The sequence below is a fragment of the Petromyzon marinus genome, chromosome 46 (assembly GCF_048934315.1).
Source record: "Petromyzon marinus isolate PM22_M1 ecotype Great Lakes invasive population chromosome 46, UKy_Petmar_22M1.pri1.0, whole genome shotgun sequence".
Lineage (NCBI taxonomy): Eukaryota > Metazoa > Chordata > Hyperoartia > Petromyzontiformes > Petromyzontidae > Petromyzon > Petromyzon marinus.
In genome coordinates, this window is record NC_133712.1 from 6,788,738 (window position 1) to 6,802,805 (window position 14,068).

The 14,068-nt window shown below is 47.3% G+C and overlaps 1 long non-coding RNA gene across 1 annotated transcript; it reads right to left on the reverse strand.

Moving 5' to 3' along the window:
• Nucleotides 1-8,014: 8,014 nt before the first annotated feature.
• Nucleotides 8,015-11,453, reverse strand: LOC142930986 (uncharacterized). Its single transcript, XR_012946981.1, has 2 exons — nt 11,300-11,453; nt 8,015-11,075 (listed from the first exon to the last, which is right to left on the reverse strand). It is a non-coding gene; the product is annotated as an uncharacterized LOC142930986 (long non-coding RNA).
• Between the last annotated feature and the right edge of the window lie 2,615 nt (nt 11,454-14,068).

A 14,068-nucleotide genomic window follows, 5' to 3' on the forward strand; every position in this document is an offset into this window, starting at 1 on the left:
AAATAAAATTTGCAGTACTCACAGAAATACCGAGGACCGTCTGGTGCAGCGTGCAGCATCTCAAAGGGTGGTGTTCCCACAATCTGAAAATAAACGATACATTTGATCTCATGTCACTGGCAAGTTAAGAGGTGTTTTCTGTACGTACTTACATACATGGTTCGTATCATATTGATTAAATTATTCATTATTGAGTAATCACTTGATTTCACGTAACATGAAGCTGTTTAAAATTGAATTTGTACTCAAAGTCAAATGAGCATTGAGGCAGTGATCATAGCCTGGCTGCAGCCCTGAGTCAGTGGTAAAACTCCATTCATACGTCACAGGTGAATATATCTCTATGACAACTAATGTCGACTTCCATAAAAAAGTAGTACTCATTTTATCGACACTGTAGGGCTGAATAAACCCCAACCAGATTTAAACCCTAACCAGATTTAAACCCACAATCTTTCGCTAATAAATATACAAAATTATAAAATTAATGTTACCTTTGTGATGCCAGCGATCTCCTGACTCTCGCTGCTCATTGACATCAGTCGTTTGCCGACAGATATCTCAGCTAGTATGCACCCGGCAGCCCACATGTCAATTGATGTTCCAAACGGCTGGCCCAGCAAGACTTCGGGAGCGTTGTATCCGGGCGTCCCAAAGAAATCATCGGCTGGAGAAAAATAAAAAATACAATATTGCTTAGGTGGCCTGTAGGAGTCATAGTTTCACTAAAAGAATCCCCAATGTGTTCGCACCCTGTCCTGCATGATATGTGACAGTTTTCAAGTTTCAAGTTTTCATTTATTAGGTATAGCCCTGTGAGCCATGCGGCTCTTAAGTCGGGTGCAACCGCAACAAACAGAATATGACAGGACGTGATTTTACACGGAAGTGGACATTCCCAATGCACGGTTGTGAATTGGAGGTCGTAAGGAGTTGTGAGCATTCCCTTAATACCTCGTGTGGAGCTACCATGCGCAGGCATCACTGCGTGATGCCTGTTCACATCCGCATCGTTCACGCAATTTGCATTAACGACGCTATATAAAACACAAAATTATTCCAGATAACAGGATCTGTAGGAATATTTAGAAATGTGATGATGTGTATAAATGTATATAAAGTGTAACTTACGAAATTCATATTCAAAAAAACTTCCTCCGAAGTCGGCCAATCGGATGGCTGCCGTGTGGTGATCTTTCACCAAGATGTTTTCCTGAAAAAATTAAGAAAACGGACGCATTATTTGTATTGTATTTAACCAAATGAGAGTCCATTAAGATGATTCCTGTCTGTATGGAAGAATGGCGTTCATTTTGTGCACTGTACATCTAACGTTATAAGTGTAAATGAATTATTTCTCGAGTCGGAAGCAGGGGGATCAATAACTCTCGTAAAGATGATCCAATACAACATCTTGTACTGAAGTTGGTCATGAAAACAAAACACTTATAATGGGAAGAATTGACATGGCGACTCTTCTCATCGGCGCGAACGGAGTTGTTCCGCAATTCAGGATGGTAAAAAAAGAAAAACCTGAATAATTACGTACAAGAATGAAAATAGGGTCACGGATAATTGGTGTTTCTGTGGACTCTACAGCTGCCATGGATAATGGGAGTCATAGGTAATATGATCACGGATAAGAGCTCTTCTGTATGAGGCAGCTGTGATGGGAATTCAACTGGCCACCACGTGGCAAAGAGCTACAGGTGCATGAGGCGCATACACTGCTCGATATGTTTAAAAGATCACCGTAAAGGTGCAGGCCTGCAATTATTTGCTCACCCCTCTACTTCCAGAAAGGCCTCCATCATTGAGTAGGTCGAGAGAGCTACTTAAATGGTTTTGGGCTACTCGTATACACAGCCAAATGTCTCAAAAGTGGTCGGAGTACCCACACTTTACGCCACCACTTGTGACTTTGTGATGAACTGTGTTGTACTTATTTATCCTTCTGGGTGTATAGAGGTGGTGGGTGGGTGGGTGGTTGGAGAGTTGGGATTTCAGAACCTGTCCACTGTTGCAATTGCCAAGCCGGGAGATCAAATTTAATCGATTCCCTCTGGGTTTAAAGTCTAGTGTGCTACCCATGACACCATGGCAGCGTCCCTTAGACCTGCTTAATTCCTCTAAAAGAAATGTAATGATAAACCCTTACCAGCTTGAGGTCCCCATGGACTACGCCGTTCTTCTTCAGGAAGGCCAGCACTTCCATCAGGGATCGGGCGTATCTCTTGACGGAGGACAGAGTAAATGCTCCGTTCGAGTTCACCACGTCAAAGAGGCTGCCCGCGCTGACAACGGAAAACGCACAACACACAGAGTGCAGGATGGTTAATTAAACACAGCATCAAGCACAAAGGCACCAGCACATCCACACATGCACGGCAAGTCCTAGAACACTAAAAGTGAGGTAAGACATTCGAGGTGTAACAATGCATGGAATACGTGCTGACTGCAGATAGTTGTTTTCTTTTTTGCAAACTGGTTACGAAATGGTTAATGCATCTGCTTCTTAACAATGCAGTGTAGCATAGCTAAGGATTGAGCACTGATCGAGATGAAGCAGCTGCCAAGCTTGTAGTTTTACACATCCTGTAAGTGTCACGCTTGTAATGGACTTAGTGTTCTTACTTGATGTAGTCCAACACGAGATAATGGTAATCTCCCACGACGAAGTTTTCCTCAAGCCGGATGATGCTTTTGTGTCTCAACATCTTGAGGAAGCCAGCCTCGTTATATACTTCCGCGTCCGTGACGCTGCGTGAAGAAATACAAACACTTCTGAGAATGTCGAAAATAGGATCATCATTAAAATAGAATTCTTCATGTCGAGGTAGGCACACGTGAGTTTGTGTTGCAGGAAAACTTTTCAGTGAAGATTGTGATGCACAATCATGACTTGGTCTCTCACCTTAATGTGGAGTCAATCATCTTGAGGGCCATCTCCTTGTGGTTCCTGTGGTCCCAGCATCTGAACACCTGGCCAAATGTTCCTTCACCCAGTTTTTCCAAAACCGCATAGCGATTGTTGAGGAGATTTGTCGCCATCTGGTCAAGAGGGTGTGGTGCAGAAGAGTGCAAGCAATCAGTACAAGTGGCCGTTTTGACAGTAGTTTCCTAACTCCTCATTACTCTTTAAATTGAAATTAGTTTCAATAAAAAAAAATCCACATGGGGTTAACTCAACCCGGCATGCCCCTTGGGTTCATTAAATAGGTTCGACTTTTTCAGTCGCTCAAACGGTGCTGGACTATTGTTGCACCCAGTCTCTTCAAATGTAAGTAAGTACAGCCCTGCAATTGCTTGCTCATACAGCTTATGGTGAAAGGGCCTCCACGAGAGGGATCTCTATAGAGTAGTCTATCTGCTCTTTCCCCCTAATGAGACGTATTGATAGAGGTGGGAGTCGCCACACTCGACCACATCACACACGACTTGCTGCCAAACTACCACCTGTGGTGTAACATTTTCACTTCTGGGTGAACATTAAATACACCCAAGAGGAGGACATCCGTGGAGATGGAGCAATGAAATCAGCTCGTTTTTAGATACTAGATGGATTGTTGCATCAAAGGACTTGTGGGAGATGGTAAAGGCTTATCAGGCCTTCATCCACCAATGAATTGATCATGTTTGATGATAGCCTTTATTTCCTGCTTGCATACATTCAGCAAGTTCACAACATTTCTCTCCCTTATCTACTCCTCTCATATCGCTAAATAGGTATCTTAAGTTTGGATATTTTGTCAACTCTCTTTTATAGTTATTTCTTGCCTATATATCTCATTCATACTATGTCTCTTGGCTACAACTCCTTACACCTCTAAATCTTATTTGTATCTAGTTTTATCTAATTGTACGACTTAATTTTGTCCGTATCTCATATCATATCCCTACATGTCTTTGTCTTGTTTGTGTCCTAATTTCATCTCTCTGCATCACCTATGTAGGTGTGATACACACGTGATAAAGCTAAATCACAGGCATAGGTATGCAGTACAGACAGGAAAAAGAGCTTCATAGCTCACAGGATTTCTCCAGCATAAATAAAGATTCTGATATCTTTGATTTGAAGCTTTCGTTACTGCAGGAATCCATACTCTCTGGTTCTTTCGGTAAAAGTCATGTAGATAGTAAAAAAAATAATGAAAGAAATCACGACGTTTCGGTCGCAACACAAGCGGCCGTCTTCAGGTGAGAAAAATTATCTGCTGTTGTGGTTTTATATAGGCACGGGGAGGAGGAGTTTGGCTGTAGAGAGGGGGAGGGTTTGTGGTGTGCATGGACGTGTAGGGCTGTAGAAATTAGCAAGTAAATTGACTTGTAGTCATCGGACAACAAGACACACGGGTGGGTGAGTGAAAATCAGAGAAGATGGATTCAGATTGAGCAATCATTGGAAGGATGTGATCAACTACGTTATATTTTAACTGCTATGATTTTCACTCACCCACCCGTGTGTCTTGTTGTCCGATGACTACAAGTCAATTTACTTGCTAATTTCTCCAGCCCCACCCGTCCATGCACACCACAAACCCTCCCCCTCTCCCCTGTGAACCTCTACAGCCAAACTCCTCCTCCCCCCCCCCCGTGCCTAACCCCTACAGCCAAACTCCCCCCCCCCGTGCCTAACCCCTACAGGCAAACTCCCCCCCCCCCCCCCGTGCCTAACCCCTACAGGCAAACTCCCCCCCCCCCCCCGTGCCTAACCCCTACAGGCAAACCCCCCCCCCCCCCGTGCCTAACCCTACAGCCAAACTCCCCCCCCCCCCGTGCCTAACCCCTACAGGCAAACCCCCCCCCCCGTGCCTAACCCTACAGCCAAACTCCCCCCCCCCCGTGCCTAACCCCTACAGGCAAACTCCCCCCCCCCCCCGTGCCTAACGCAACAGCCAAACTCCCCCCCCCCCCGTGCCTAACCCCTACAGGCAAACTCCCCCCCCCCCCCGTGCCTAACCCTACAGCCAAACTCCCCCCCCCCCGTGCCTAACCCCTACAGGCAAACTCCCCCCCCCCCCCGTGCCTAACCCCTACAGGCAAACCCCCCCCCCCCCGTGCCTAACCCCTACAGGCAAACTCCCCCCCCCCCCCCGTGCCTAACCCTACAGCCAAACTCCCCCCCCCCCCCGTGCCTAACCCCTACAGGCAAACTCCCCCCCCCCCCCCGTGCCTAACCCCTACAGGCAAACTCCCCCCCCCCCCCCGTGCCTAACCCTACAGCCAAACTCCCCCCCCCCCCGTGCCTAACCCCTACAGGCAAACTCCCCCCCCCCCGTGCCTAACCCCTACAGGCAAACCCCCCCCCCCCCGTGCCTAACCCTACAGGCAAACTCCCCCCCCCCCCCCCGTGCCTAACGCAACAGCCAAACTCCCCCCCCCCCCGTGCCTAACGCAACAGCCAAACTCCCCCCCCCCCCCCCGTGCCTATATAAAAACGCAACAGCAGATAATTATTCTCACCTGAAGACGGCCGCTTGTGTTGCGACCGAAACAGTTCTAAACTAGTAGTTTTGGTCTATATAACAGCTTTATGTCTTCCTTAATAAATATAAAACAGGTCCCTGCAGGGTGGGCTGGTAGGAACATTGGAATTTTGCGCAATTGTATTACACGGACGGACACATGAATCTATTGCAGGCTGGTACACTCAGTTTACAACTTCGTTCCTACCAGTATAAAATAGATTCTTACCTTGCGTTGAGAAAAACAAAAATATCTTGAAGTTTGGAGACGCGATTCTGCTGCTCGCGGCCGTCGTGGGAGCCCAATCGCGTAGAAGTGAAGTCGCCCCGCCCACGTAATGACGCTACGCTGCCCAGCCCCTCCCCCTTCCGGCGTAGCCACGCCCCCTCCAAACTGTGGCCCCGCCCTCCCACGCCACTCTCCCAACACGGCCCCGCCCCTATGTCTCTCCCACTGTCACGGCTTCTGTACATAGACGCCCGCGTTCTGTATAAATATATTTCCCCAACTCTGTACATTTGTAAATATATACACGGAGTGAAACATTTCTGAACATCGATTTTAATGTATTTAATTCAGTGAATGCAGTGTGAACTGAAATATAGCTTTTGTGTTATGGTCGAAACGTGAGAATTTTTATTGTTTTATATATATTTTATTATTTTATCGTTTCCCTTCAACGTGACTTTACCGAAAGAGCTAAGATTATGAAATATAGCTATTAATATGTATATCCCTGCTAACAGCGTCAGTTATATTTTAAAAATATCTAATAATAATATAACTTTTTTGCGAATGTTTTTATTATTGTGTTAGAGTTATACCAGCGATAATTGATCTAAATTATATGCGATATGAAGAAGGGCCATTTCGCAGACTATCCGTTTTCCTTTTCAGCGGTGTTAATGGCGAGTGTGTTGAGTTTTGTTTCGTGTTCGTTTTTGTTTGGCTGTTTTTGCTATAATTTCTATTTTCTGCACCGTTGTACATGTACATGTTTTCACTCTATCGCTTTTGTCATGTTGGTGACCCAGGTCTTGCGCTCTTCTCACCTGGTGAGCCTAAACGTCAAACCCAATCAACGAATCGTTCATTATTTACACATCGATAGACACCCCTGTATCTTGTTCAACTTTTCCATACCTTAATTTTGTAACCTAATTACGATCCAAACTTGATTTGAAGCTTTCGTGACTGCAGGAATGACTCTTTGGTTCTTTCGGTAAAGTCACGTAGAAAGAAAATAAAATAAACAATAGAATGACATTTCGAGTCCTAGTCGGCCGTCTGAAATGCTTTCTTTACGATATTAGGAAACCACTGGTGATATGCACTTTTAAATCTAGATTAAAAACTAACTTATAAAAAAATTGTGTTTAGTTTGTCCTTCCCCCGCATCTCCAATTAGCACGGTTGAATGCAGACGGTGCGAAATAAGTTCAACAACAACCTCCATTCGTCACTCCGTGGCGGTGACATCACCACGGTGATTATGCCAGGCGAAGTGCACTTTAAAGTGAGGCGACTGGCCGATGCACCACCTGTGCACCCAACTGTGCCCACCTACTATGTTTAGCCACCTGGCGCTTGCTCGGGTTGGTGAGCGTCGCTCCATAGCCCTCCGTTCATGCTGAAGGGCAACTGCCTCCAACTACCCAGTAGCGTCCTTCACAAGCCTCCTCCACAGAGGCCGATCTTGACACCGCTGGTACCAGTCATCGGAAAGCACACTTAGCTCTACATCCTCTTGTACCACATGATTACATCTCTTCTCGAGCCCCTGCCACGTCCATTTGGCCCCCTCTATCTGGCTAAACAAAAGCTATTTAGGCATGCGGTGGCTGTACATGCAGGCTCTATAACCCAGCCAACGCAGCCTTGCCTGCCGGAGCTCACCGATTAACTTTGTCGAGCTCTTTCAAGGATTTGTGAGGTCCTCACACAATCCAGCCTGGCTAAACCCAGGATGGATCGTAGGCATGCCAGCCTGAATGTGTCTTACTGGCGAAGATGTTCCATTGGGGGGGGGGGTCCGCTTTTCCGCAAGAATACAGGGCATGACGGTGGCCGTGAATACCCGAGGCTTCATGTGGAGCAACAGACCAGGAAGCTTCCACACAGCTTTACCCAGCCGATGAACAGATGCCACTCGACTGATTCGGAGTGAGACTTTGGTATCAAATCGGAGCTGGTCATAAGCACACTGCCCAGGTATGGAAAACTCTCCACTCTCTCGACAACTGCCCCATCACCAATCGGGAGTTGAGGGGGTGGAGTGTTTGATGGCACAAAATACCCAGCCAGGTGCTTAGTTTTGGTGGGGCTGATGGTAAGTTTATAGCACGCTCCAGGTCTAGCAGCAGCGCTTCCAACTTCTTCTAAGTGAACAGCAATCACTAGATCATCAGCATAATGATTGTGAGCAGTCAGGGACTCCAAAAGCATGAAGAAAAAAGTTCAACATTCATTACCACTCCCCACCTTAAACACCTACACACACAGCGACAAAAGACACGTTTGACAAAGTCCCTCCTGCAGGAGAGAAGGCTTAAAAACGTTAAACCAAATTTATTTTTACATCATTTCTTTGCGGTCTACTTGTCAGCACCACAACATCCATGTGGGAACAAGTCATTAAACTGGTAATGCAGGGGGTGCAGGGTTATCAAAAAAGCTTGCGCTTATGTGTGCACATGTGAGTGCTAACATCTATGTTCATGTGATTCTGTTAGAGTGCATGGGCATTGCACGTGTGAAAAGTTATTATTTACACGCGCAGGACATGAGTTTCTCATTATTTGATGGAAAGTATTAAAGCTGGTTTATCACTCATTTTGCTGGTGATGCTCAATGTAGCTAGCTGTAGCTGGTATTATCAGCTGTTAATGATAATGTGAGATGATGTTGGTGACACTGGGTGTGTTTTGGGGTGTTGCCGTTGAGTCTGGGTGTTACTGGCCACACAGGGTACTTGTATCCGTGTGTTGTTAACGTCGCAGTTACAGGAGACCCTGTGTGACTCGAGCAGTTGGTATAAACTACGCGTCTTATTTGTACTCTGGTAGACTTTAGGAGTTGCTGTGAACTGTGTTGTTAGAATTTACTGGCCGAACAGATGTCGCTATCAACTCCCATGTATTGTTAGATACTCCGGTTGACTCGGTGTTGCTGTTAACTGCGTGTTGTTCGAATTCGCCAGTTGATCCTGGATGTTGCTGTTAATTGCGTTTGTTGTTGATGTCGCCTCGTATCCATGGGAGACGTTTGTTGTCCGCCCTGCACCAATGCCAGTTCACTCCCCTCCAGGACTCTCACCGCCTCTCTTCACATCTTCATTTTTTCGGCCATGCCTGCCGGGAGCCTCCCCTGCATCACGGAGAAGTGAGCAACCGCGGGTCGCACTGGGATGAAAAGTGGAACACTCCTGACCCACATGCCGGCCGCTCAATATAGGACCACAGAGCTTGAGCAATTGTTGGCACTGGTTCTGGCTATTTTCCCCACTTGTCTGTGTATTATCATGCCTCCACGCGAAAACTGCATGTGTTACAAATTCTACCACGTTTATAGATGGAATTTTCATGCAAGATGCTAAATACATGCAGAATATTATTATTTTTAAGATGTGGAGGGACACACACACACGTGGAAATGCAAGCATCAGGATTTGAGGACACACATAGTGACCAGTGAATAAATTAAGAGAACAGCCGCCATTGAGTGATGTGACCGTAGCAGCTGTGCCAGGCTAGGTGCATTTTGAGATTATGGAACACAAAGTCAACCACATGGAGATATGCAGACATGTGCTTGGCACAGAGGCACATGAAAACGAATGGTTCTTCAGAAATATTATCTGGCGGGCTACAAAAAGTTAGCGATGTAATATCACGTGCCACGCGTACATGTTACGTCACATGACTTATTTACGTCATAACGTCAGCTATGTGACAGCTAACCACCATAGTTTGTCTCCAACTCTCATCCCTATCTCTTGTATATCACTTTTCATCTCACTAACCTGTATCTACAGGTTTCCACAGTTGATTCAGGTTTGGTTTGTGCGATTTCACGTATATGCGGCGCACCTATTTCTCCACAAAATTCGCTACGTCTTTTGAACTCACTCTATATGCCACTTTGCGGTCAGATGTGACACAACATTGCATGTGTACGTATATACTACTCGGCAGGACGCTGTCTTGTGCGGTTTCACTTTGTGTGCCCTTTTTTTGGAACGTATCCACCGCATAAAGTGAGGGAAACCTGTATTTATACCTCGGCAGGCCACTACAAAAGCCTTCACGGGCCAGATGTGCCAGTGGGAGAACCCTGTGTGATGACATGTGCTATAACGCATCGGTGACACACCGACACGCATGGTAACAATGCTACAGGGGGGCACGTGAAGACACAAGCAGACACGAAGTACCACTGACACAAAGCAACACTGTTGACACCGTTGACACTGAGACACACAAAGGCAAGCAGATGCATGTGCAGACACAAAGGCATACGTATACACAGGAACACACGTGAAAATGCACGGAACCGTGATCTATGATCTAAAGGAAGACGCAGCATGCGTAGTGACACGGAGGGACATGGCGACATGCGGGGAACTAACCGAGAGAAGGTGGGACATTACAGAGACATGTGAGTACACATTTAGACTTGCGGCGACCCACAGGGACACACAAGGACACGTGGGGTAAACATTTAGATATGCAAGGTCCGACGCGGACACAAAAGACACGTGAATGCACGTAGGGCGACGTAGGTGATGGGAGAGGGATCTCCAACCGGCCACTGTGTCCCTGCATGTACGTCATGCCCCGTGCCGATCCTCTGAAGACTGTACGACCACCTTGCCCCCGCCCGCACAACTTATGCTGCACAAACACACAACGGATACACGCAAATGTGTACTCAACATCAAACACACACCACACAATGTGCATTCATGCGCACAACAGACACCACGCACACGACACAAAAAGCACGCGGAGCACAAAGATTCAACACACTGCGCAATGCACTACACGACGTGTATCATGGTAATGGTGGTGGGAATGAAGATGATGTTGACAGTGGTACCAATGAATGTGGTTATGATGGTGGTGACGGCATTAATGATGGTGTTAATGACGTTAAAGGTGAAGGCAACACTGGTTACAGAGATGATGGTAATGGTGTTGATGGTGACGGTAACGGTGATGGTGATGAATATGGTGGTTATGACAGTGATCATGGTAGCGGTGATGGTGTTAAAAGTAGTGGAGATAATACTTTAGTTGTAGGGGTGATGGTTGTGTTATTGATGGTGATGGTGATGACAATGATAGTGGTGATGATGGTGATGAATATGGGAGTTATGATAGTGATGTTGGTAGCAGTGATGGTCATGATGGTGATGATGGTAGCTGTACTGGTGTTGATGGTAGTGGTGATGGTGATAAAACTGTAATATTAGGGGTGGTGATGGTGTGATGACAATGGTAGTGGTGGTTATGACGGCGACGATGATGATAGCGGTGATGTGAAGTACGTACGCACCTTGTCCTGCCGAGTCGTGTGTCTGTTCTGATCTCTTCCTCGAGAGCACCCGGCTGGAACAGAGAACAACTCGCTCACTCGCCCACTCAAACTCGCTCACATTGACCTTCACATACCCACCCTCACATTCACACATTGACCTTACCTGTGAAGATGTGTGTGTGTGTGCGTATCTGTGAAGATGTGCATTTTTCCCATGATGATGTACATGTGCGCGTGTCTGTGTACCTGTGAAGATGTGGATGTGCACTATGTACTTGTGAAGATGTGTGTGTACCTGTGAAGATGTGAGCGTCGGCCTCCGTGTACTCGTGGGGGGTGAAGTCATCTGGCACGAGTGGTGGCGCTGGCGATGAGTCCGAGTCCGCGCGCTGCCTTTTCCCTCCGACCTCCGTGACCTCGGCTGCCCCCGGTGCCTCTCTACGTGTGGCACCCTGCCCATGGAAAGGGGTAAGGGAGAGGCCGAACGAGAGAGAATGAAGGCAACACAGTGGGAGGGGGTGGGGAGGGGAGAGCGGCAGTGGGGAGGTATTCTGGTTTGTGTCGGATTTTTGTCTTTTCCCCCAATGTTATCCCCACGATGCTACCAGCATCAAGTCACGAGTCACAGGATAGGGTATCGATTCGTTAACCCTCGTCGAGTTATCACCAGCGCACCAGGGAAAGAAAAAACAGTTTATTTCATTATTATTTACTCCTTACCTTTCTTATGCGATTCCCTGTGCACTTTATTTTTCATGCGGTTGCAATTTATTTTGCTCAGTCGGTGTAAGCCGCCGAGTTCGCGACGGGTTTCTTTTTACATTTGTATTGCTCTATGCCCATGTACCATTCCCATTCCGCTGTGATGCGCACCGATGCCCACTTTATTGATGGCAAAAATTTGCACGCCACGACGTAATTCACTGAAACACATGCAGAATGTTCACAAGAATAACGCATCTGAATTCGTATGCAATTTTGTAAGCAATGTCTACCCCAACACAGGCTGGTGTTCAGATGGAATGGGAAAGGGCAGCAGTGAGTGGGGAGGGGGTGGGTGGGTGTGGACTTAAGGGCACCAGGAGGGGCCGGGTCCCACGAAGCCCAGTCACAAACGCAAGGCCCGGGGGTGCAGGTCCTGCAACAGGGTCCCAGTTCATACTCTTTGGTTCTATTCGGTAAAGTCACGTAGGTAAAAAATAAAACAACAAATCACGACGTTTCGGCCACAACACAAGCGGTCAAAACGTCGAGTTTTTTGTTGTTTAATTTTTTACCTACGTGACTTTACCGAATAGAACCAAAGAGTATGGATCCTTGCAGTCACGAAAGCTTTAAATCTAGGTTCCCAGTTCCCCCATTGGCCGTGGAAACAGCGGAGTGCGAGTGAGCGGGGCGCACCTGTTTCTGCTCTCGCACAGTCGGTACGGCGACCGGCTCCTCTTGAGGGCGCTCCACCTTCATCTTCTTCTCCGCTGCAGACACGGGGATCCGTCACTCATGGCGCGTGCGTGCAGTAGTGTGCTGGTTAATGCACTGCAAACCCAGTGACCTGATTTCAATTCCCGCTTCCGATCAATAGCAATGGCAAATATTTGATCAAGTCCTGGGCCTCCCCGAGGTCGACGGAGCCTTAAATGAGTACCGGGCACGATGCGTAATCATCAGTGCTGGGGAAACAAAGGCAGCCGAGCCTGGTGTTGACTACCCACCCCCAGTGTAATCCTGGATCTTCAGAGACGCTTGCTAACAGCACTTGCCCCAAGTCTGTTAAAGGTGATACGATTTTTGTTTTTGTCGTGTGTGTGTGTGAGCAACGCCTCGACTTCTGTACGTGTCTGCATGTGTGTGTGTGCACATGCACCTGCAAGTGTTTGCGACTGCTGGATTAGTGCATGTCTCTGTGTTCATGGTGTGTGTGTGTGCCTTCACCGTGTTTGGCTTTTGCAGGCTGTGCAGAGCTCTTCTTTGGTTTCTCTGGCGCTTTCATCAGTTTCCAGCGACTACAGATCTACAGAGACGGATGAGATAGCACTCAACGGGTTCTCATCACTCACTCAGTCAACTACTTAAACACTCATTCACTTACTCAGCCACTCAGGTACTCGTTCAACGATCCAACCACTCATGCGCTCAACTACACTCTCTCACCTACCCAAGCACTCAATCAACCATTCATTCACCCACTCATCTGCTCAAACATGCACTCAAATAACCACATTAATCACCAAACCACTAAAATTCCTCACTCAGCACCCATCTGCACAAGTGGTTTGTGAAATGGAATGGAGATAATGATGATGGAGATGATGATGATGTGAGCAAGATGTTAGCACACAACAATCACGTGTTACCTCAAACACTTTTGAGTTAGGATCCAATTTCTTTTCTTGAAATGGCAGAGATTTCCCGTCACTGGATGGTAGATACTGCAAGCACGAGCACATGAACAGATGCACAAGCGAACTTGGACACACGCGCAAGGAAACAAACAAACGACCCTGTGCATGTCCTCTTTTTATTTTCAACCACTTCAAGTCCCCACGTCTTCATGTTTCCAGGATTTCTGCGTCAATGAAGACCGTTTTATCCAAATCCTAAGTGACCCCGTGTCACGTGTGACCCTGTGCTAATATTGTGTCTCTATGCCTCCTATCTGTCTCTCATTTACCATGCCTCCTGTGTGTTCCCCACGTCCCTAAGTCGCTTGTATCGCTGCATTGTCTTGGTGTCCTTGTAATTCCCGTGTCTCAAAGTCCATGTATCTCCTTGGCACTCAACTACCCCTGTGCCTCCACATGTCCCTGTCTCCCCATGTCTCACCATGCCAAAGGGGTTGACGAACGTCTGCAGAACACGCGCTGCCTTCATCTGGGACGTGGAGCTCTGAGCAGTGCGAGCCTCGTTCTGCTGCTCTTCGCTGTCCTGCACACCACAGCAGAGCGCAGAGCGCTACAGCACATCGCAGCGCACTACAGCAACATGACAGCAATTTAAGCACAGCTCAGAATGCGACAGCACACAAGAGAACGCACAGAACGCCCCAGCACATGGTGGCTAACAC